The sequence below is a fragment of the Rhinoderma darwinii genome, chromosome 1, assembly GCF_050947455.1.
Source record: "Rhinoderma darwinii isolate aRhiDar2 chromosome 1, aRhiDar2.hap1, whole genome shotgun sequence".
Lineage (NCBI taxonomy): Eukaryota > Metazoa > Chordata > Amphibia > Anura > Rhinodermatidae > Rhinoderma > Rhinoderma darwinii.
The window spans coordinates 286,070,172-286,094,254 of NC_134687.1; the positions used below are offsets into that span (position 1 = coordinate 286,070,172).

General features: G+C 44.2%; 1 protein-coding gene across 1 annotated transcript in view; it reads right to left on the minus strand.

Annotated features, from left to right (window-relative positions):
- Positions 1 to 21,601, minus strand: part of GNG7 (G protein subunit gamma 7) — a 116,302-nt gene extending 94,701 nt beyond the window's left edge. Inside the window, exon 1 of the mRNA XM_075864652.1 lies at positions 21,504 to 21,601. The gene's annotated coding sequence lies outside the window, so the exon portion shown is untranslated. The remainder of the gene's footprint in view (positions 1 to 21,503) is intronic.
- Between the last annotated feature and the right edge of the window lie 2,482 nt (positions 21,602 to 24,083).

Consider the following 24,083-nt stretch of genomic DNA (forward strand, 5'->3'; position numbering starts at 1 on the left):
CATTACCAGAAACTATTGGTGGCCTGGGTTGCCTAAAGACGTTAGGGCTTACGTCGCCGCTTGTGAGGTTTGCGCTAGGTCCAAAACCCCTAGGTCCCGACCTGCGGGCCTACTACGTTCCTTGCCCATTCCCCAGAGACCTTGGACCCATATCTCCATGGATTTTATCACCGATTTGCCTCCATCTCAGGGCAAGTCGGTGGTGTGGGTGGTAGTCGACCGCTTCAGCAAGATGTGCCACTTTGTGCCCCTTAAGAAGCTACCTAACGCCAAGACGTTAGCTTCTTTGTTTGTGAAACACATCCTGCGTCTCCATGGGGCCCCAGTCAATATCGTTTCTGACAGAGGGGTACAATTTGTTTCCTTATTTTGGAGAGCTTTTTGTAAAAAGTTGGAGATTGATCTGTCCTTCTCCTCCGCCTTCCATCCCGAAACTAATGGCCAAACGGAAAGGACCAACCAATCCCTGGAACAATATTTAAGGTGTTTCATCTCTGACTGTCAATTCGATTGGGTCTCATTCCTTCCCCTTGCTGAATTTTCCTTGAATAACCGGGTCAGTAACTCGTCAGGGGTCTCCCCGTTTTTCTGTAATTTCGGGTTTAACCCAAGATTCTCCTCCGTCTCCCCTGGTTGTTCCAATAATCCTGAGGTAGAGGATGTTCATCGGGAACTGTGCACTGTCTGGGCCCAGGTTCAGAAGAACCTAGAGGCGTCCCAGAGCGCACAAAAGATTCAGGCGGATAGTAGACGTTCTGCTAACCCCCGGTTTGTCGTCGGGGATTTGGTCTAGTTGTCGTCCAGGAACTTGCGCCTTAAGGTCCCGTCCAGGAAGTTTGCTCCCCGATTTATTGGACCTTATAAGATCATTGAAGTCCTCAACCCTGTATCCTTCCGTCTGGAGCTCCCCCCATCATTTCGCATACATGACGTCTTCCATGCCTCCCTCCTTAAACGCTGCTCCCCGTCCTGGTCCCCCTCGAGGATACCTCCTGTTCCCGTTCTCACCCCTGAGGGGGTGGAATTCGAGGTGGCCAAGATTATGGACAGTAGGATGGTCCAGGGCTCCCTCCAGTACCTGGTCCATTGGAGAGGATACGGGCCGGAGGAGAGGACTTGGGTACCTGCCCGTGATGTTCACGCTGGGGTATTGATCAGGAGGTTCCACCTTCTCTTCCCCACTAAACCGGGTCCCCTTAGTAAGGGTCCGGTGGCCCCTCATAAAAGGGGGAGTACTGTTAGGGATCTGCCAGGTACTTCATCTAGGTATACTCCTGGGATTAATCAATCCACACCTGAGGCCAGACCTGTTCGACTGACACCATCTCCCACCAACCAGGGTGGCAGGCTCAGGAGTGGGAGAGCCTATCGCGGCCTGGTCTGTCGGAGTTAGCTCCGCCCCCTGTCCTTTATTACCTGCCCTGTTCTCTCCCTCAGTGCTTGTAATTCTTTTGGATTCCTGGCCCCACTGCTGCTTGCTCCAGCCTGCTTCTGCCGTGCTTCTGCCTTGCTGCAGTTCTGCTTGACCTGCTTGCTTTGCCCCTGGCTTGCTTCTGTCTCCTTGCCCGCTTGGGTGTACTCACTTCGTCCTGGTCCTGACTGTCCGTTCGCCGCTCCGTTTCCTCGTGGCGTTCCGTGGCTACTGCCCCTTCCCTTGCATGTTCCCTGTTTGTTTTCCTGTGCACTTAGACAGCGTAGGGACCGCCGCCCAGTTGTACCTCGTCGCCTAGGGCGGGTCGTTGCAAGTAGGCAGGGACAGGGCGGTGGGTAGATTAGGGCTCACTTTCCCTTCACCTCCTTCCTGCCATTACAACTGCTTTACACTGACGCAACCATCTAACGTGAAGGAGTTGGAACAGTTTTGCCTGGAAAAATTGGCAAAAATCACAATGTCCAGATGTGCTAAGCTAATAGAGACGTATACCCAAGAGACTTAAATGTAATAAAAAGTTTTCAAAATGTCGTATGTACCAAACAATGATACCAATAAAAACTACAGCTCATCCCGCAAAAAATAAGCCCTCACATGTTTCTCAGAATATGGCGACAAAAATACTTTTTTCTTTGTAAAAGTAGTAGAATATAAAAAAAAGTATATAAATTTGGTACCACCATAATCGTATTGTGCTGCAGAATAAAGTTAAGTGGAAGTTTTTACCGCAGAGTGAAAGCCGTGAAAACAAAACCCAAAACACCATGGTGAATCACAGTTTTTTCCAATTCCACCCCCCAAAGAATTTATTTTTCAGTTTCCCAGTACATTATATGGTACTTTAAACGCCACGAAAAACGCCTGAAAAAACGGAAGTTGAACGCCTCCAAACATCTTCCCATTGATTTCAATGGGAAAAACGTAATTTAGTTCAGACGTTCGTGTGAATTTTGCCTTATACTGTGATGATAATGAGACCGCTGAGAAGTGATCTCTACAGAACAGGAAGTGTCAGTTTATTGGGTGGCCACAGAGAAAACGGCAAGATTTTAGGATTATTTTTTAATATATAATGACATAAAATAAAAAACATTAGCAAAAAGTCTTCAAAAATATGTTTAACATAAAAACTTGATTTAAACAATAGGTCATTTTCTGATGACACATTCCCTTTGACCATATTTTGAGGGAGTTTTTCTTCTGCTACAATAGCAAGAATGACAATTTTTACTTGTATTAGCAAGAGAAGCAGCTTTCCATGTCTCTGACATCAAAGGAGTCTGACTCAGGTGTTATATTTATAGAAAATCCATTTCCTTTGACAGATATATCCCATCAGTGCTGCATATCATTTCACTACACAATGGACTTTATAATTAGTAGAGCCAAAAGAGCAGTTACCCATAGCAACCAATCAGGCTACTTCTACTATCCTCCAATCTGCACATGGCATAGAAGCTGTATACTCCCTACTATGGAGCCATACAAGACTATGTGTGCCACCGTACAATGCTTCATCAGGTGCCGTATGTATGAAGAATCCTCCTCTAGAAGCAATGCTTCTAGGTAAGGACAGCATGCGGCATTCCATGGAGCATACCACAATTTTGTTTTGGTCATTCATACAATTTCATGCAGTAGCATACGACAAGTTCCTTATTACAGCTCTATAGAAAATGGCGCTCTAATATAAGAGTGCATATGAGGCGTGAGAAAACGGAGAGAATGTTTATAGTTATGTCCCACAGCAGTGTGTGATATGTACTTTTGCAGGCCAACTGAAGCAAGTTATACTGTTTTGTTGCTTTGCACACAGGTACTCCATGCCTACCTAGTGAATATTCATAGGCATCATTTGGTGGAAAGGAGAAATTTCCAGGTCTGTAAGTATAATGCAACAAATAATGCAGCACAAGTGTCAATACGCTATCAAGTGCAACATAACGTTAAAACAATTTGGATCGATATGCCAACAAAATTCCGTGTGTCGTAGCCAGTATGACAAATGTAATAGATACAATGTAAGTTGTCCAGGTTTTTAACATGGGAGACATGGGTGTTGTATGTTACTGTATAACATACGTCACAGGCATAAGTTTAATGTATACATTATGGGCTTTCCATGACGTATACGCTAAACAAATACCATATTAGTCTATGGGTGATGAATGCCTCTGACAGATGCCGAATAGTGGCATCCGTCACCCATAGATTATGATGGTATTCGTTTAACGTTTAACTCTCATTAGCCAAGTTCATGATCTATCCGTTCAACGTATATCGTAACGGATACCACTGTTAGGGCATCCATCACATTCTACGTGTGACGTATACGTCAGGATCGTTACCCGGCATATACGTCAAACGTAGGCAATAAAACTTTATGTGAATGGGGCCTAACAGAGATAATATGAAGAAATGCTTCTAGGAGAGAATATCGCCGTAATACAGAAACTTACGTAGACACATGGAGTGAATACTGCGGTGACTCCATTTGCCTCTGTACATTCTTCAGCGTGTGCATGTCTTAGGCTACGTTCACACAAAGCGTAAAAATAAGCCATGGAACTAGCCTGAAAGTCCACACCAAATGTGTTACATGCTGAATTTGCTGGAGATTACACCCACCTCATTGCAATGGGTTAAATCTGCATCAATAACCGCAATAGACAGGACATGCTCAGAATCCACAGGCTTGCTAAAACCCCATTGACTTGTATTGTGCTGTACTTTATTGGGGAACTTCAGAGCAAATTTCTCAAAACAAATATGCAATGTATTAAAATATCCTAAGACACATTTGCCATGATGCGTGTCTGTGTTCTTTCAGTCATCCTATCGCTTCTCCATACTAATAGCTTTTTCAAGGTGTTATGCAAGGTAAATGCTTCTGATAAATGTCACTTGGTAAAGACTAGAAATACTAGCCTGAGAACACACGTAATTTTTGTAGCCTAAATGTACTATAGAAGAGTGTGATCAATATCTGACTCATGCTTATGAACACTGGAGACCTGAGTGGAATAAGTAACTATAGCCGCAGATGAAAATGTCCCTGTAGTTCCCTGGGAAGCCCTACATGGTTTGGGCACTCCGCAGTGGCTAGCATTTACATTTCACATGAGCAGAGAACTCAGAAAAACTGCTGCTATTTTTCTAACACATTAAATGCTCATCATAAAAATAGCAAATCATAGTACGCAGGGACTCAACCTGTTTGTTACGTCATATTATTCATACTGCTACAAGAATTGTGCTGCAGCAAAACAATTCTAACCTTAGTTTCTGGCACCCCCTAGTGGCCATATCACCATGATTACCATGTATGGTGTTGAGCTTATAGGGCACAGTATTCAGAGTTTGCTTGTGTATCAGATCAGAATTTGCTAGACAGTCTATTTTTATGAATCATGAATTTGTCTCTACATTTCCAACTAGAAATACACAACTGAAGCGTATTTGTTAGGCCTTATTCACACAAACGTATTTTACGTCCGTGATACGCGCGTGATTTTCACGGACCTATGTTAGGCAATGGGGACATTCAGACTGTCCGTGATTTTCACGCAGCGTGTCCACGGAGTAGAACTCACGACATGTCCTATATCGCGCATGGCACACGGAAGCACTTCTGTGTGCCGCGCGTGATTCGCGCTACAGTTGTAAAATAAATGAATGAAAAAATAAAAGCACCTCCTGCTTTTACGTTTGTAAACATAAAAACAGAGTGTCCTAACGGTGCCATATGCGCGAAAATCATTCAGGCACGCACAAAAAGGCACCTGTATGGTACCTATACAGATGTACCTGAACCTCTGTTTAGATGCAGAAAATGCACCATAGCAGTCCACGGACCGTGGTGATCAAAGAGTTAAACTGCTGGGGTTGGAATGTTTTCCGACCCCAGCTGTATCCAGGAGGCTTCTCTAAGATCAGGAGCTGTTAGTTACAGCTCCTGCTTAGAGGATGAGCGCTCATCAGCCTCTTCTACAGCGACACCAAAAGACGTCGCTGTAGACTAAGCACCTGCACCGCCTGCCGTCAACAGACGGTGGGCGGTCGTTAAGGTGTTAAATTCCGCACCGCAGGTCAGTTTATAAACGTTTACGCTGCGTTTTTTTTTCAGTAGCGTGGGCATGAGATCTTCTTAATCACATCCACTTTGCTGCTACTGTAAATGTTGCCGAATTTCCGCAGAGAATTCCGTTGTGGAAATTCCAAAGAATTTACGCTTTGTGGGAACCCGGCCTTATAGGTAAAATTGCAGCATTACGGCTTCAATGTTTCCCAATGGGAGAAAAAAAGTTGCAAGGGAACTTGTGTAAGGCCATTTTCACATGGCAGTATTCTGCTTCAGTATAAGGCCCTGTTTCACTGAGTTTTTTGCAGCGGTTTTTGAAACCGCGGTAAAAAAACGGCTGAAATCGCCTCCCATTGAAATCACGCTCGCAGGAAAAAGAAGCGACATGCCCTTTCTTCGGGCGCTTCCGTCTCTGACCTCCCATTGACATCAATGGGAGGCAGAAAAAGCGTTTTCTGCTGCGATTTTTGTCTGCGACGCTCAATGGCAATGGCCGGAAAAGGCTGTAAACGACGTGCAGGCAGGTCAAAATCTGCAAGTGGACAGGGCCTCAGTTAGCCAAAACCAGGAAGAACCTACAAAGAGAAAAAGTAAAATTTAAAGATTTGTTACTCTTCTGTATTTAGGTTCCAGTTCTGGTTTTGGCTTCCAAATACCGATCCAAAATACTGACAGAAATACTTCAGTTTTAAAGAGGCCTATGTCAGATTTTGTTTAGTATTTAGTATCAGCGTTTGTAAAGCCAAAACTAGGGGTCAGAACAGAGAAAACTTACAAATTTTTTCATTATACTTTTTCTCTGTGTAGGTTCCTCTACTGGTTTTAGCTTACAAATACTAATGCCGACCAAAAAACTGCCATGTGAATGTGGACTACAGAACATCTTTCATTGGCTTAGGCCTCTTTCACACAGCAGTACTTTGGTCAGTATAAAAACCAGTAGTGGAACATAAACATAGAAGTATAAGGCCATGTTCACACAGAGTTTTTTGGCGCGGAAACCGCTCCGCAAAACTCCTCAAAAAACACCCGAAAATGCCTCCCATTTATTTCAATGGGAGTTGGACAAGTTTTTTTTACCGCGAGTAAAAAAAACGCGTCGCGGTAAGGCTGTGTTCACACAGAGTTTTTTTGCAGGAGGAAAATTCCTCCTGCAAAAACTGCTCCAAACGTTTTTTGCACAGTGGTTTAACAAAAACTCGTCAAAACACTCGTCAAGGTGTTTTTTTACCCTTTCAGACTGATTGAAATGGGGTTTTGGAGGCGGAAATGGGTCATGTCGCTTCTTTTTACCGCGACGCGTTTTTTTTACTCGCTGTAAAAAAAACACGTCCAACTCCCATTGAAATCAATGGCAGGCATTTTCGGGCGTTTTTTGACGAGTTTTGTGGAGCAGTTTCTGCGCCAAAAAACTTGTAAAAAAAACTCAGCGTGAACAGGGCCTAAAAATAAGCGACATGACCCATCTTGAGGCAGTTTCCGCCTCCAAAACCCCATTTCAATCAGTCAGAAAGGGTAAAAAAAACACCTTGACTGGAGCAGTTTTTGCAGGACGAATTTTCCTCCTGCAAAAAACTCTGTGAGAACACAGCCTAAAAATGGGAAGAATTGTACCTCTTTCCGTATTTTGGCTGGAGGTGATGTCCGGTCATTCTCCCGTCGCTTGTGTGAAGGAACTACAGGAGTAAGTGACAGCACAGCGTGATCTCGCGACATCACGCTGTGCTGTGGATTAAGCTGGACATGAATGAAGAGAAGTGTATGACGCTGGTTGGTCAGTCATACACTTCTCTTTACTACGCCCACTTGGTCAAGAGTAAAAAAAACTCCCAGTTGGGCATTAAGAACAAATTCGCATAACACTTAAAATGCTCAGAACTTTGTAAAAAAAAACAAAACACAACACATTACTTATCTACATTAACCCCTTCCCGACATCCGTCGTATATATACGGCGCACGCCAGGTGGGGGAATATGGAGCGGGCTCACGGGCTGAGCCTGCTCCATAGAGCGAGTGTGTCAGCTGTGTGTTACAGCCGACACTTCCAGGTAACGAGCGGGATCCCGTTCGAGCGCGATCCCGCTTGTTTAATCCGTTAAATGCCGCTTTCAATAGTGATTACGCCATTTAAATGACTAAAAACAGGGGGGCGACCCCCTGTATTATCCCAACGCCCCCCCCCCCACGGCGAGATTGGGGGGAGCCGTTGGTTGGCACGGCTGCCTGGGGGCCTGACGAAGTCCCCCAGGTCCGCCATCTTTGTACTCCAATGAAGCTCTGCCTCTGGCAGGGCTTCATAAGAGACTGCCAGAAACGCGATATCACTGGACAAGTAGAGGGACAAGTAAAAAACAGAAAATCCTTTTATTAATTTTTTTTTCTGTAAAACAAAAGGTTTTACCAGAGAAACACAACTCAATATTTCCCAGATTCTGCAGTTTTTAGAAATATCCCACATGTAGTCCTAGTGCGGTAATGGACTGAAGCACCCGCCTCCGAAGCAAAGGAGCACCTAGAGGATTTTGAGGCCTTTTTATTAGGCACCATATCCGGTTTGAAGAGGTCTTGTGGTGCCAAAACAGTGGAAACCCCCCAAAAGTGACCCTATTTGGCAAACCACACCCCTCAAGGAACTTAACGATGGGTATAGTGAGCATTTAGATCCCACAGGTTTTTTGCGGCATTTTGGGGAATTAGGCTGTGCAATTGAAAATCAAATTTTTCCGATAAAAGGTACAAATTTTTACATTTTTAATTTTGATAAAGGAGAAAAAGCACCCCAACATTTTAAAAGCAATTTCTCCCAATTACGGCAATACCCCATATATGGTCATATACTGCTGGTTGGACAAACGGCAGAACTCAGAAAGGCAGGAGTGCTATTTGGCATATAGATTTTGCTGGGAGCCATGTCGCATTTTCAGAGCTTCTGAGGTACCAGTATAGGGGAAACTCCTTAAAAGTGACCCCATTTCGGAAAACTAGACCCCTTGAGGAATTCATTGTAGTTTTCATGGGGTGCATGTGAATTTTTGATCAGTTTTTATTCTATTTTTAAGAGGCGTGGTGATTAAAAAACAGCAATTCTTCTATTGTTTTTTTATCCTTTTTTTTTACAGCGTTCACCGTGCGCTATAAATGACATTCGCATGATTCTGCGGGGCGATACGATTACGGCGATACCAGATTTTTTTTATGTCTTATGGCGTTTGCACAATAAAATATTTTTTATAAAAAATTATTACGTTTTTGTGTTGCCATATTCTAAGAGCCATAACTTTTTTTATTTTCCCATCAATAAAGCCGTGTGAGGACTTGTTTTTTGCGTAACGAACTGTAGTTTCGATCATTTGTAGGTACATTCGACTTTTTGATCTTTTTATTCCATTTTTGGGAGGTGAAGTGACCAAAAAATGTTGATTCCGGTATGGTTTATTATTATTTTCTTTTATGGCGTTCACCGCGCGGGATAAATAACAAAATACTTTTGTAGATCAGGCCGTTACGGACGCGCCGATACCAATTGTGTATAGTTTTTTTGTTTATTTTTATTTTTTTTTAATAATAAAGGACTGATAAGGGAAAAAGGGGGATGTTTACTTTTATTTTTACACAACTTTTTGTTTACTTTTAATTTTTACAAGAAATAAAGGAGAAAAAGCACCCCAACATTTGTAAAGAAATTTCTCCTGATTACGGCAATACCCCATATTTGCTAACAAACTACTGTTTGGACCCACAGCAGAGCTCAGAAGGGAAGGAGCACCATTTGGATTTTGGAGTGCAGATTTTGCTGGAATGGTTTTCGGTGCCATATTGCATTTGCAACGCCCTGGAGGAACCAAAAGAGTGGAAACCCCCCAAAAGTGACCCCATTTTGGAAACTACATGCCGCAAGGAATTTATCTAGGGGTATAGTTAGCATTTTCATCCCACAGGATCTTTGCTGAATTTCTTGGAATTAGTCTGTGAAAATTAAAATCTATATTTTTTTGGAAATAACACATTTTTAATGTTTACAAGGAATAAAAGGAGAAAAAGCACCCCAACATTTGTAAAGAAATTTCTCCTGATTACGGCAAACCTCCACATTTGGTAATAAACTACTGTTTGGACCCACAGCAAGGCCCAGAAGCGTAGGAGCGCCATTTGGAGCGCAGATTTGCTGGAATGTTTTTTTGGTGCCATGTTGCACTTGCAGAGCCCCAGGGGTACCAGAACAATGGAAACCCACAGAAGTGACCCCGTTTTGGAAACTACACCGCTCACGGACTTCATCTATGTCTGTTATCATTTTGACCCCACAGGTATTTCACAGAATTAATTTGAATTGGGCTGTAAAATAAAAAATTAAAAAATAGAATGTAGTTTTGACTAAACATTTTTCTTTTCAAAATTTTGTTATGCAATTTCTCCTGAGTATGGCAATACCCCATATGTGGTTATAAACGGCTGTTTCTGCACATGGCAGGACTCAAAGGGGAGGGACGGCCATTTAGCTTTTGCAGCTAAGATTTTAGTGGAATGGTTTTTGGATGCCATGTCATGTTTGAAGAGCCTCTGAGGTACTAGTATAGTAGAGACCCCTGAGATGTGACCCCATTTTGGAAACTACATTCCTCAAAGAATTAATCTAGGGGTGTAGTGAGCATTTGGACCCTACAGATTTTTCACAGAATTTATTAGCGTTGGGCCAAGAAAATGAAATTGATTTATTTTTTCTAAAGATATGTCGTTTTACCAATTTTCTTTTCCTTTTTACAAGCAACAAAAGAGAAAAGCAAAACACAATTTATTAACTAATTTCTCCCAGATACGGCTATACCCCACATGTGGACCTTACCTGCTGCCTGGGCACAACGGCAAGACTCAGAATGGAAACTGCACCGTGCAACATTTGGTGACATTTACTGAATTGTGCCATGATTACAGAGACACAAAGGTGTTGAAATAACACCCCTTAAGTTATTCATCTAGGGGTGTAGTGAGCATTTTAATGTGTTTAGGGTGCACTTAATTGTGTAGAGTGAAAATTTTAATTTGTGCTCAGCATGTGCTACTGGCAAATTTTCATTGGAGGGGCCTATTTATTCTGGATCACTCCAAAACACTACCAACATTTAGAGTATTCAATGAGGGGTATATTGTATTTAGTGTTTTTTTTTATTATTATGAATATAAAACAGGCTAATGAAGTATGGAGAAGGCCTACATTAGTCAATTCGAAACTATTTGGAAATATGTAACAAGGCTGTATAAATGGGACTAAAGAAGACAGGTACAATATTGTTAGCACCAAAATTATCACTTTCAGTCAGATCAAAAGGAAAAGGTATTAAAAATGATGCACTGTGTGGTAAATTTGATAGCATTCAGAGATATATAGGGCTGGCTTTGAAGGGCAGTCTGGACAAAAATAGCGATTGTCACTTCTTTTGCCCCTCTTGGAGCACACACGGTATACTCTTTGGGGATATTTTTTGTTCTCCGTTGAGGGAATAGTGGACACAAAATGCCTCTCTGTGAGTCTTTCAGCATCTTCACAATCTAGTGGATGTGACGGGGAAACATTTTCTCTTGGTAAGTGAGGAATGTGTCAGTAGTGCCAGACTTTTTGCACAGCACAAAGGAATTGTATGTGGCTACTTGAAAAAGGTAGATGGCAATTTTTTTGTACCAAGGGTAAGACTTCCTCATTACTAGGTACGGCTGGTTAGCTTGGTTGGCCAGATCCACACCACTTATGTACTTGTTATACTCTAATATACAAGCAGGTTTTTGCTTCTGAGTGGTGGATCCCCTTTCTGTTAGGGCATGACCACACGTGGCGGATTTCCTCCGCAACTGTCCGCATCAATGCCGCACAGAATCTGCGTTGCAGATTCTGCTGCGGATCTGCACAAAATGTGCAGTAAATTGATGCGGACTAGCTGCTGCGGACTGCGGTAAAAGTACGTCCCTTCTCCCTATCAGTGCAGGATAGAGAGAAGGGACAGCACTTTCCCTTGTGAAAGTCAAAGAAATTCATACTTACCGCCCGTTGTCTTGATGACGCGTCCCTCCTTCGGCATCCAGCCCGATCTCCCTGGATGACGCGGCAGTCCATGTGACCGCTGCAGCCTGTGATTGGCTGCAGCCGTCACTTAGACTGAAACGTCATCCTGGGAGGCCGGATTGGAGACAGAAGCAGGGAGTTCTCGGTAAGTATGAACTTCATTTTTTTTTACAGATAGATGTATATTGGGATCGGTAGTCACTGTCCCGGGTGCAGAAACAGTTACTGCCGATCGCTTAACTCTTTCAGCACCCTGGACAGTGACTATTTACTGACGTCTCCTAGCAACGCTCCCGTCATTACGGGAGCCCCATTGACTTCCTCAGTCTGGCTGTAGACCTAGAAATACATAGGTCCAGCCAGAATGAAGAAATGTCAAGTTAAAAAAGCAAGACGGATCCGCAGCACACATAACATGTGCATGACAGCTGCGGACTTCATTGCGGAAATTAGAATCTCCATTGAAGTCAATGGAGAAATTCCGCCATGAGTCCGCCACTGCTCCGCAACAGACAGAGCATGCTGCGGACACCAAATTCCGCTCCGCAGCCTATGCTCCGCAGCGGAATTTTACGCCTCGTCTAAACGAACACTGCCAAATTAAAGTGTAAGTCAATGGACAAACGGCTCCGCTGCGGATTAACGCTGCAGAGTGTCCGCAGCGGAATTTAAGTGAAATTCCGCCACGTGTGAACCCAGCCTTACTCCTAGGGTGGCATCTGAGTGTATAGTACTTAAAACAAAAACATATTTTTTTGTCTTTGTATCTGACTGCAAGAAGCTCACCACTGCGGAGACAACTTGACTCCCCCTTTTTTAATTTAAGGCTGCCAAGTGTTTGTGGGAAGCCCAGACGATTGTTTCGAATGGTCCGACAAGCCCCCGTATTTTGTGTCTGCAGACTTTTAAAAAGGGGTATACTACTATAAAAATTGTCCGTGTACAGTTTATACCCCTTTTGCAGAAATGGGCTGATTAGCTGCCACACAATTTTGCCATTTGTCCCCATGTTTGGAGGGCAATCCAGTGGACTTAGCTTTCGATCCTTGCCCTCATAGATCCTATACGCAAATGTATAGCCGGATGAGCTTTCACACATTTTATATAATTTTACTCCATATCGAGCCCTCTTTCCGGGGAGATATTGCTTGAAATGAAGCCTCCCTTTAAATTTTACCAGGGATTCGTCCATTGAGAAGATTTGTGTGGGGGTATAGAGAGTCAAAAATGTATCTGAAAACATGCTGAGAAGAGGTCTGATTTTATAGAGCCGGTCAAAGTCTGCAGCATTGTTTTGTTATTATCGTTAAAATGGAGAAATCTCAAAAGGATCTCATAACGATTTCTGCTCATCACTGCGGAAAAGGTGAGAGTACAGTGCACCGAGCATGAGGCCCAGTATGATCTGATGGTGGATTTTCTGACTAGACCCATTGCCAGCGTTTGACCTAAAAATGTCTTTATTTCGTTAATATTTGTTGGGGTCCACGATTTAATCTGGCATAAGATGACTGAGGTTTTTTTTCTAAATACTGACTGGCATATATGTTTGTCTGAAAAACAATGTGCTCTAATAAATCATCGCTTATAAAAAGCTGAAAAAAATCAATTGGACCGAAACCCTCCACATTGAGATTAAATCCAGGGACGGCAATAAAATCTGGCACAAATGGGTGGCAGAATTTGGAGGCTTCCATCTGAGAGATACGATTTCTGAGGGAAAAATTATTTGGCCTGGTGGATCCTGTGAAATGTCTTGCACTCGGCATGTCAGACATGTCAATATCCCGATGTGCATGCCTACTCGGTCCTTGTGGCGGACTGTCACTGCACCTCAGATGTTTAACGGATGGACCAGATTCCCCATCACTTTCAGTGCTGTCTATGTCACTGTCGTTAAAACCCTGGAAGGGACTATCGTCATCTGATACAGCACTTTCACTATCAGAATATAAGAGAGCAAACGCCTCTTCAGCGGTATATAACTTGCGTGCCATTTTTTTAATTTCTTTTTTACTTATTTTTTGTAACAATTTTAATAAAAGTAAAGAAAAAGTCCACTAATCAATTGATCAATAAATTTATGAACGACCCTAACAATCAATTAGTTAGTATCTAGAATTAATAGAACTGTAAAATATAGGAAGAAATTATTTTATCTAAATGTGTGTATATATTACGTATACATATATACTCAATTGAATCTTTACAACGAATGAATTGTTGAACAACTAATAATTAATAACTTTATGAACGACACTAAAAATCAATTATTTGATATTTGTATATGTATATATTACAGGTGCGTATATCTATACCACATTATAGATATATATGTAATTAAATTATGACAACCCTAATAAATAATACATTTATGAACAACCCTAACAATGAATCAATGTATTTAGACTTTACAGACGTGTAAAATATATGAAGAGATTTATGTACGTATATGTGTGTATACGTATATATTACATGTACGTATAGATCTATATGATGTCATAGATATATAACGTCCCTAATTATTCATTTTTAGTACTAACAGAAATTTAAAATATGTCTGTATATAATACATATTTCATGTGTGTGTGTGTGTATATGTGTATATATATATATATATATATATATATATATAGTTAATAATCAATTAGGGCTTATAATAAATGTGTATATATATATATCTATAAAATCATATATATATATGATTTTATAGATATATATACATTTACACGCCCTAATTGATTATTAACTAATTGATTTCCCTAATCTGAGAACTATCTACCTAACTAATACTACCTAAACTATAACTAGCTGCCTACACTAAACTATCTATGTGGAGGTGGTTTTTGTGTGTTTCACAGTCGGTGTGTCTTTATAGGAGACACACGGCAGCTGCTCGGCACAGCTTCTTCTCTCTCACTGTCTCGGAACGATCTGACAGGGAGGGAGGAAAAACATTGTAACAAACAGCAGGAAAGTTTGTTGCTGCAATAAACTTTGCTGTGAACACCACGATAGGTTTATCATGGTGATCACGTTATCGGCACCAATCCGGTCCTGATGTCTTCTCTCAGCACTAAGGCCGCTAGTAGCAGCGTGTGCCGCTGGGCTTTCATTACAGCCCGATGAAGGAACCTTCAGCACAGTATAATAGAGATCTGAGTGCCACTGCAATTAACCAGCAGCGAGTCTTCACAATCATTTGTCAGGGTTCACTCACAGCCCGTTTTGTGAGACACGCTAATTTGTTAGATTTCTTAGCTAATGCTCTAACAATGAATGTTTAACAACACCTTGTTTCAGAATTAATGATTGCGGGCTAACTAATGTAAAAAACATATACCCAAGACTGAGGCTACTCGTCCCATTGCTTGTATATTATCTCTAATGGAGTAAGATTATTTAAGACATTTATTTGTCTACAGTGTCAAGTGAGGGGTCATTGGTACTACAAATTTTCATTTAACATTGTTATTTTAACTAATTACTAATAAAGAATTAGTTATTTTCAAAATTAATTGATCACACTACTTTCCCCTTTCCTGTTACTATACATACTATAACATTAACACTATATTGTAAAGTGAAATACCATTAATTGATATGACCAAATATTCTGAGTAAAATAATAAAAATAACAATATGGCCAAGAGGAATCATGCATGCCGACACCTCAGGGTACGGCCCTGACATGGTCGCAACGCGGCCAACAACCGCGCTGGCACTAGGTAGGCGCGGCTGTCAAATACCTTATTAAGGGGTATTCCGGTTACATGCGCACTGCCGATCCATTCATTCTCTATGCGAGCACCGGAGATAGTAGAGTGCAGTGTTCGGCTTTTTCCGGCGATACCATAGAGAATGAATAGGGGGTAACTTTGTTGTAACTTACAGAATTGTGCGGCCATAAAGAGCGTATTAATTCATGGCCGCACGATTTTGCGGATAAAGGAACGGTTTACCCGCAATAACGTGCAGCCACTAACAGGCTGTTTGACAGCTGCACCGAACACGGTCATGGCGCGGTTGTTAGCCGCGTTGCGACCGTGTCAGGGCCGCTCCGTGTGACCTTACCCTTAGAGGTCTACTCAGTCAGTGCAGTAGCCTGTATCGAATACATTCCCTAAATCAAACAGAACTGTCTTATGAAAGATCTGTTAATGACATATGTCACACGTCACAGCTTTAAAAGATCGCCACAACTAGAATGTTCCAGCATCAAAATGTAAAATCGGCACCTAAAACGCATTAAAAAAGTGCAAAATTAAGTGCACATTTTACATTCGGAATTACATGCGTTTATCTGCGGTTTCGATGTAGATTTGCAGCATCTAATTACGCAATGTGTGCATGAAGCCTTAGTTTAGTGTGACAGATTTGTTGCAGAAAATTCTGTGACTGAAAATCATAAAATAACAATTCTGGAACATATTTTCTTACAACTCTATGTTGTGACATTTCTCTGTTCTTCCTCCTAGAAATAAGTTGAAGACTGGGTGTTACCATTCCCCTTGTCAAAGGAGTTTGTCCCTACACAGTCCCACTCGGTCAAGACTGATTGGACATTGTCAGTCTGTTTATGGACAGACCCCCAAACTGGTAACACCCAGTTGTCAATTTATTCATAATTAAAAGGAATAACAGATGAACAGCACAACGTAAAGTTGTAAAAAAATTTGCTCCAGCACTACAAAAACCTGTTATGTCAGAAGATGTGACAAGTCCTCTAGCTTTGAATCTAATAATTTTCATGGGATAACCCCATTAAGGCCTCATGCACACGAACATGTTTTTGCATCCGCAATTCACCCGCAAATCTGCAAGGTCAATTGCGAACCCATTCATTGCTATGGCACCATGTACACGAACGTAGTTTTCACGGTTCTTTCCAGGACCGCAAATATGAGCCGCAGAAACTCAGGACATGTCTTATTATAGCCCGCAAATTTGCTATGGACTTGCCCATAGAAGTCAATGGGCCCGTGGAAACTGCGGATACACATCCGTGTGACATCTGTAATTTGCAGAAGTGTTGCTACGGGACAGTATTCCCGCAGGGAGGCAGGGACACCTAGCGCCATACATAACTACGATGCTAGGAGCCCGGCTCCTTGAACTGTGTTCGATCTTTGAAATTCGGCCAACATGCGGTCCGTGTATCACGGACCGAACACGGGTGTGTGAATAAGGCCATAGGCTGGGTTCCCACGGGTCGTATGGGCTGCGTAAAAACTGTGCAGCGTATCCGACCTGAAACCCGTAGTACATTCCGTCCCAAAAAATCGCACCACATTGTGGTGGGGTTTTTCGAAAATAATTTCGGCTGCGGAAAGCAGCGCTAGAAAAAAAACAAACCGTCGATACTTACCAACCCCCTCTTCTCTGCGCGTAGTCCAGCCTCCTACGATGACGTTGCAGGCCATGTGACGCTGCAGCCTGTGATTGGCTACAGCTGTCACATGGGCTGAAACGTCATCCCAGAAGGCAGGACTGCAGGAAGGAGAGCGTTCTGGGTAATTATGATTTTTATTTTATTTTCTGGAGTTCTAATTTTTGCGGCATAATCGCTGCGATTTCGCCGCAGAAGTTGCAAACACTTGGCTTTCTGTTGCGGGTTTTGCATCCCCATTGAATTCAATGGGGAAAACCCGCAACAGAAAATCCACAAAAACGCAGCATAAATTAACGTGCTGCGGATTTAAATTCCACACTGCGGGTCAATTTATTAACGTTTACGCTGCGGCTTTTTTTTTCGCAACGTGGGCATAAGATTTTCTAAATCTCTTTCACTTTGCTGCTACTGTGAATGCTGCGGAATTTACACACACAATGCCGTTGCGAAAATTCCACAGCGTTTACGCTACGTGGGAACTCGGCCTTAGGCCTTGTTCACACGATGCAGATTTTGAATACATTTTTTTTTAACCCAAAACCAGGAACGGAGCCCAAACAGAAGAAATGTCTCTCCTGGTTTCAATTCTGGTTTTGGCTTAGTCTATGCGCCCGTACACCATTACATCGGCTTTCCGAGAAAAGCTGGTCAGAAACTAAGTGACTCAGCACTCACCCGAGGTCTTCTGCCGATTTGTATTAGCAATCAGTAGGGGTCTCAGTGCTCGGACCTCCACCTATCAAAACTTCTGACATGTCAAAAGTTTGTTGAAAGTTTAGTTACACTTTAAATAATGCATGCAAAATCTGCACTGTGTGAACAAGGCCTGACAATCGTCATCCATTGGTCTCACGCATGGCCTCAGGCGCATGTGAAGATCACTATTCTTGTAATAATCTTTGCTGTGTTGAAGGCTCAAGTCAGGTTTATGTTTTGTAGTATGGCACAACTGCACCAAAAGAAGAATTGCAAAATCACAGGTAATACATGCATTATTTGTTAAAGATGTAGTCCTAACAAATTGCAGATGGATAGGGGAATGTTGGAGCAATCCCTTACCAAGAAATGGAAGACATTTCCTAGGCAAAAGCGTCATCTTGGCATATGTGGGACTCTATTAGGGCATATGGACGTTATAGAGCTGGAACCCACTTGAAACCCCCTTTTATGATAACAGAGAGCCACCAAGTATCAGCATCAATTGAATGGTCACCATGTAATACTACATTACCCCTGTAATGGCTGCTGCAGGGGAAACGTATAGCTGGTCAAATCGTCCCCCAGTGATAAAATGTAATGGATACATTTCTGCCGCATAAATTTTACGCAACGGAAATCTGTCACATGTGAATATACCTTTACATTGTGCCTATTCAAATAAATGGGTGGCCATGGTCATGCCGAGTCCTCCAGTGTGGGAGCTGCTCTTTGCAGTTAAAACTTAGTATTTTGCATGCGTTGACAAGCCAAAACCAGGAGTGGGTACATAACATGGATGAGGTACAAACCTTTCCATTAGGCTATGTTCACACGGAGTATTTTGCCGAGTTTTTTGACGCGGAAACCGCGTCGCAAAACTCGGCAAAAACGGCCCGAGAACGCCTCCTATTGATTTCAATGGGAGGCGTCTGCGTCTTTTTCCCGCGAGCAGTAAAAAAGAAGCGACATGCCCTATCTTCGGGCGCTTCCGCCTCTGAACTCCCATTGACTTCAATGAGAGGCAGAAAAAGCGTATTTCGCGCTGTTTTATGCCCGCGGCGCTCTATGGCCGCGGGCGAAAAACGGCGCGAAAATCGGCGTGCAAGGAGAGGAAAATCTGCCTCAAAGTTCCAAACTGAATTTTGAGGCAGATATTCCTCCCCCAAAATACTCCGTGTGAACATAGCCTACGACTTTCTGTGTTTAGGTTTCACTTCAGGTTTTTGCTTACAAATACGGATGCAAAATACACCAGTGTGAATGAGGACTTGGGATATGTCCACACGGCCTATTTTCAGCCATTTTTTGGGCCATAAACGCCCCGAAAAACGGCTGAAAATACGGGGTCTGAAGGCCTCCAAACATCTGCCCATTGATTTCAATGGGAAAACCGGCGTTTTGTTCCCACAGGGCGATTTTTTACACGACCGTTTGTAAAAACAGTGCGTTAAAAAACACCATGTAAAAAAGAAGTGCATGTCACTTCTTGAGCCGTTTTTCATTGTCCCAATAGACAAACAGCTCCAAAAACGGCCGTAGAAAACGCATCAAAAAAACGCTCGATGCATAAAAAACAGCTGAAAACCAGAGGCCGTTTTACCCTGAAAACAGCTCCGTATTTTAGTCGGTTTTTTGTTAGGCCCCATGCACACGAACGTGCTTTTGCGGCCGCAATTCCCCCGAAAATCCACAGAATTGCGGCCCCATTCATTTCTACGGGCCCATGCACACGACCGTGGTTTCCACGGTCCGTGCATGGCCATGGAGCCTGGACCGCAGAAAGAACGGACATGTCTTATTACGGCTGTGTTCTGCGGTCCAGGCTCATAGGAAATAATGGACACAGCCCGCTCATAAGTGACACTCCGCAGCCGGCCGGCCAACCCGAAAATCACGGCCGTGTGCATGAGGCCTTAAAGAGGCTCTGTCACCAGATTATAAGTGCTCTATCTCCTACATAATCTGATTGGCGCTGTAATGTAGAGAACAGCAGTGGTTTTTATTTTGAAAAACGATCATTTTTGAGCAAGTTATGAGCAATTTTAGATTTATGCTAATGAGTTTCTCAATGGACAACTGGGTGTGTTTTTACTTTTTACCAACTGGGTGTTGTACAGAGGAGTGTATGAGGCTGACCAATCAGTGACCCATCAGCGTCCTGCACTTCTCATTGTTCCAGCCCAGCATGATCCACAGCACAGTGTGATTGTGCAGTGAAAGAAGTAAACACGCCCAGTTGTTAAAAACACAATACACGCCCAGTTGGAAATAAGAGAAAACACGCCCAGTTGTCCATTAGAAAGGCTCATTTGCATAAATATAAAATAGCTCATAACTTGGCCAAAAATGATAGTTTAAAAAAAAACAAAAACCGTTACGGTTATCTACATTGCAGCGCCGATCACATGCAATAGGAGATAGGGATTTGATAATCTGGTGACAGAGCCTCTTTTAAGCGTCTGAACATAGCCAAAAAGAAGTTTTCCCACAAACACGTGCACAGGACAGGGGATACATGTGTGATCGCTGGGTGTCCTACCTCTGGGACACCCAGTGATGAGGAATATGAGGGACCGGAAGTCTCCCAAAGTACTCCATTCACTTCTATAGAGCTATCGGAGACAGGGGCCCCTTAGAAATGAATGGAGCGCTGGCCGAGCATGCACAGCAGCACTTCATTCTCATGGGGGACTTTCAGGTCCCTGTTCTCATCGCAGGGGGTCCCAGCGGTCAGACCCCCCACTCATCCCACATGTATCCCCTATCCTGTGGATAGGGGATACATGTATTTTGTTGGAAAACCCCTATAATGCTAATAGAGGTACGCCTATGGCAATATGTCCAGAGAAAGGGTCTCGGTTTAAAACGCACACCTCACGACGGGCAAAGTGTACAGTAAATCTATGGGAATCAATGGGTACTTTCACATCTAATCTCTTTGCATTGGTTTTAATAGTTTTTTGTGTAGTTCGATAAAGTTAACATATAAAGGGACATGTTATATGCTAATAAACTGCAGCAATTTCACCAGACAGCCTGTATGGACATTATATATATATATATATATATATATATATATATACACACACACACACACACACATACACACACACACCCTGGTACGTAGCCACACAGCCTCCTTGTGCTGCCATACATGTTTTGTCAGGTGCAATATGTACAGAGATATTCTCCCCAAGGCTTCAAGGGGAAAATATCTCCATGGGAAAGAAGTCGCGGTACGTTCCGTCACATGTGTACCGAATCTGAGAGAAAAAACCCTCTATATGAAATGGGAGGCAAACAGAGGTACAGAAGAGGACTCATGCACGTCTATGGCAGCCCTACTACGGCTCCACACAAAACAGAGCCAGAATAGTGGTGTGCATGAGCCATTGTATTCTGGTCTGGTCTGTGAGAATACAGCAGAATTGTAATATTATTGAATTATTCGAATACAGTGTGGAGTCCCCGTTATACTAGCCCTGCCCCAGCTATAGGAGATACAGCAGACGCTGTGGACAACCGGCCTTGAACTTGTGTAGCTAGGGGCAGTCACGACACGGCAACACTGGCTGCTCCTCGGCAGAGCTGTGGGCAGCGGGGAGCCACAGGGCAGGACACGGCTCACTGATGTACAGGAGCGGGCGAAGCATCACCTTCCACCACACACACACTGGTACAGCAAGGCCCCACTGCCGTATATATATCCAGCACAGAAAGAGCCCCAGTGAATACTGGCGCTGTATAAGGACACCACATAGCTCGCCATGCAATGCTAAACACAGGGTGAGTAATTCCGGGTCCCCCCTCCGCCCTCTTTTCCCAGTCACATGACCTCTCACCCGCGGGCTCCGGGCGCTGCATCAGCCGCCTCTTCTATCCGAGATGAGCGCAAGAGGCGGGTCCGTGAACGCGCGGTGGGAGGGCAGTGCGCATGCCCGGGGGTACATGAGCGAGAGGCAGATATTAGAAAGGGAGTTCATTGGGAGGACGAAGGAAGCTGCTATGCAATTGTGCCATAAAGGCTTGGGTTCAAGGCATAGTTTGTCCCACCCAAAGCAGTACTTGGGAATATTACTAGGGCTATATGGTGACTGAAGTTGCACAACTTGTGTGAATTATTGTTCTGTAACTTCTGACTTTGCCAAAGTTGTTGTCTAGTCAGTCTTAGGCCTTTTGCATATAAGGCCTAGTGGCGTCCAGCATTGTGCCTATGGGTCCATAGTACTGAGCTTTAGGAACTCTGTGTGACACTCGTAGCACTGGGAGATATACCAAAACTGGTGGTCTTTTCAGGCGTAAATCGAGGCGTAAAACACCTCTATTACGCCTGAAAATAGGTCGTGTGAACCCAGCCTAAGGCCCCATGCACACGAACATAAAAACGGCCGTAATTACGGACCCATAGACTTATATTGGCCACGGGTACCTCCCCGTATGCTTACGGGAAGGTGCCCGGGCCGTTGAAAAATATAGAACATGTCCTATTTCAGGCACGGGCAGGCCCATAGAAATCTATGGGGCTCCCGTAATTACGGGTGACTACGTGTGTGCACCCGTAATTACGGGAGCGTTGCTAGGCGACGTCACTGTATAGTCACTGTCCAGGGTGGTGAAAGAGTTAAACGATCGGCAGTAACTCTTTCAGCACCAGGGACCCTGCTTCTTCCTCCAGTCCGGCCTCCCGGGATGACGTTACAGCCCATGTGACCGCTGCAGCCAATCACAGGCCAATCACAGGCTGCAGCGGTCACATGGACTGCGCGTCATCCAGGGAGGTCGGACTGGATGTCAAGAGAGGGACGCGTCACCAAGGCAACGGCCGGGTAAGTATGAATTTTAATTTTACTTTTATTACGGAAAGGGCTGTCCCTTCTCTCTATCCTGCACTGATAGAGAGAAGGGGCTGCCGATTAGTGCAGTGTAATTTTGCATCGAAAACTTGCCCGTAAATACGGGTGGAATACTGGTGACACCGGACCCGTATTTACGGGCACGGGTCCGTAAATACTGGTGCAATATGGGTCGAACACGTGTGACCAAGGACCCGTATTTACGCCAGTATTTACGGGTGGACAAAAATTACGGTCGTGTGCATGGGGCCTAAGGGCAGGGCCGCCATCAGGGGGGTATTAGGGGTAGTACTGTAGGGGGCCCGGCCAAACTTAATTGAAAGGGGGGCCCGGCAACTGCCGCGACTTTCTTTTGGTAGAAAAAAACAAGCCCCTGCAATGGGGCCTGTTCTTTTCAGCAAAACAATGTCGTGAGCTGCTGCGGGCCCCCGAGCTGGGGCAGCGGGCCCCCGAGCTGGGGCAGCGGGCCCCCCTCTCATCACCGCCGCTGCGCCGCGAAACACCACCGCTTGCGCGCGTACGAGCGCGCACGACCGCAAGCACGAGCGCACGAGCCCACGACCGCGCACGACCAGGCGCGCCGCCGAGAGGGAGCAACACAAGTACATCGACGGGGAAGGACAGCCACACAGGGACAGCGGCGCACGGTTACTTACCTGCTGGCCCGCCTCCGACTCCGCCTCCTCGTCCGACTCCGACTCCGCCTCCTCGTCCGACTCCTCGTCCGCCTCCTCGTCCGACTCCGCCTCCTCCTCCTCCTTCTCCAGAGCGTAGCTGCGTAAGGAGAGGGGGAGGAGTCTAGTTGTTGCGCGGCGGCAGTTCTACGATCCCCGCCATTTTCTGGAGCCTGGAGGTGAAGGACGACGTCTGGACCGAAGACATCGCCTGAAGAGGACTGGAGTGGGAGCAGCTCTTCTGACACGGTGAGTAAAGTGTCTCAAAGTGCTGTTTAAGTATGGCCCTGTTCACACAGAGTATTTTGCAGGCCGAAAAAATCTGCCTCAATATTCCTTAAAGAATTTTGAGGCAGATTTTGACCTGCACACACTATCTTGCTGCGTTTTTTGCCCGCTGCGATTGAGGACAGCAGACAAAAAACGCAGCGAAAAATGCATTTTCTGCCTCCCATTGATTTCGATGGCAGGTCAGAGGCGGAACCGCAGCAAGAAAGGACGTGCTGCTTTTTCTTTTTTCCGCGACTGGCTCCCATTGATTTCAGATTAAATCAATGGGAGGTGGTTTTGGAAGTTTTTTGGTGCTGATGCTGACACAGTGTCCGAGTCAATATCAAGGCCCAAAAACTCTGTGAACTGGGCCTTATTGTTAGGGCTTATTCAGACGAATGTGTAATACGTCCGTGCAATGCGCGTGATTTTCACGCGCCTCGCACGGACCTATGTTACTTTATGGGGCCGTTCAGACTGTCAGTGATTTTCACGTAGCGTGTGTCCGTGTGTCCGCTGCGTAAAACTCACGACATGTCCGATATTTGTGCATTGTTCGCGCATCACGCACCCATTGAAGTCAATGGGTGCGTGAAAATCCCACCCAGCACTTCCGCAGCAGTAT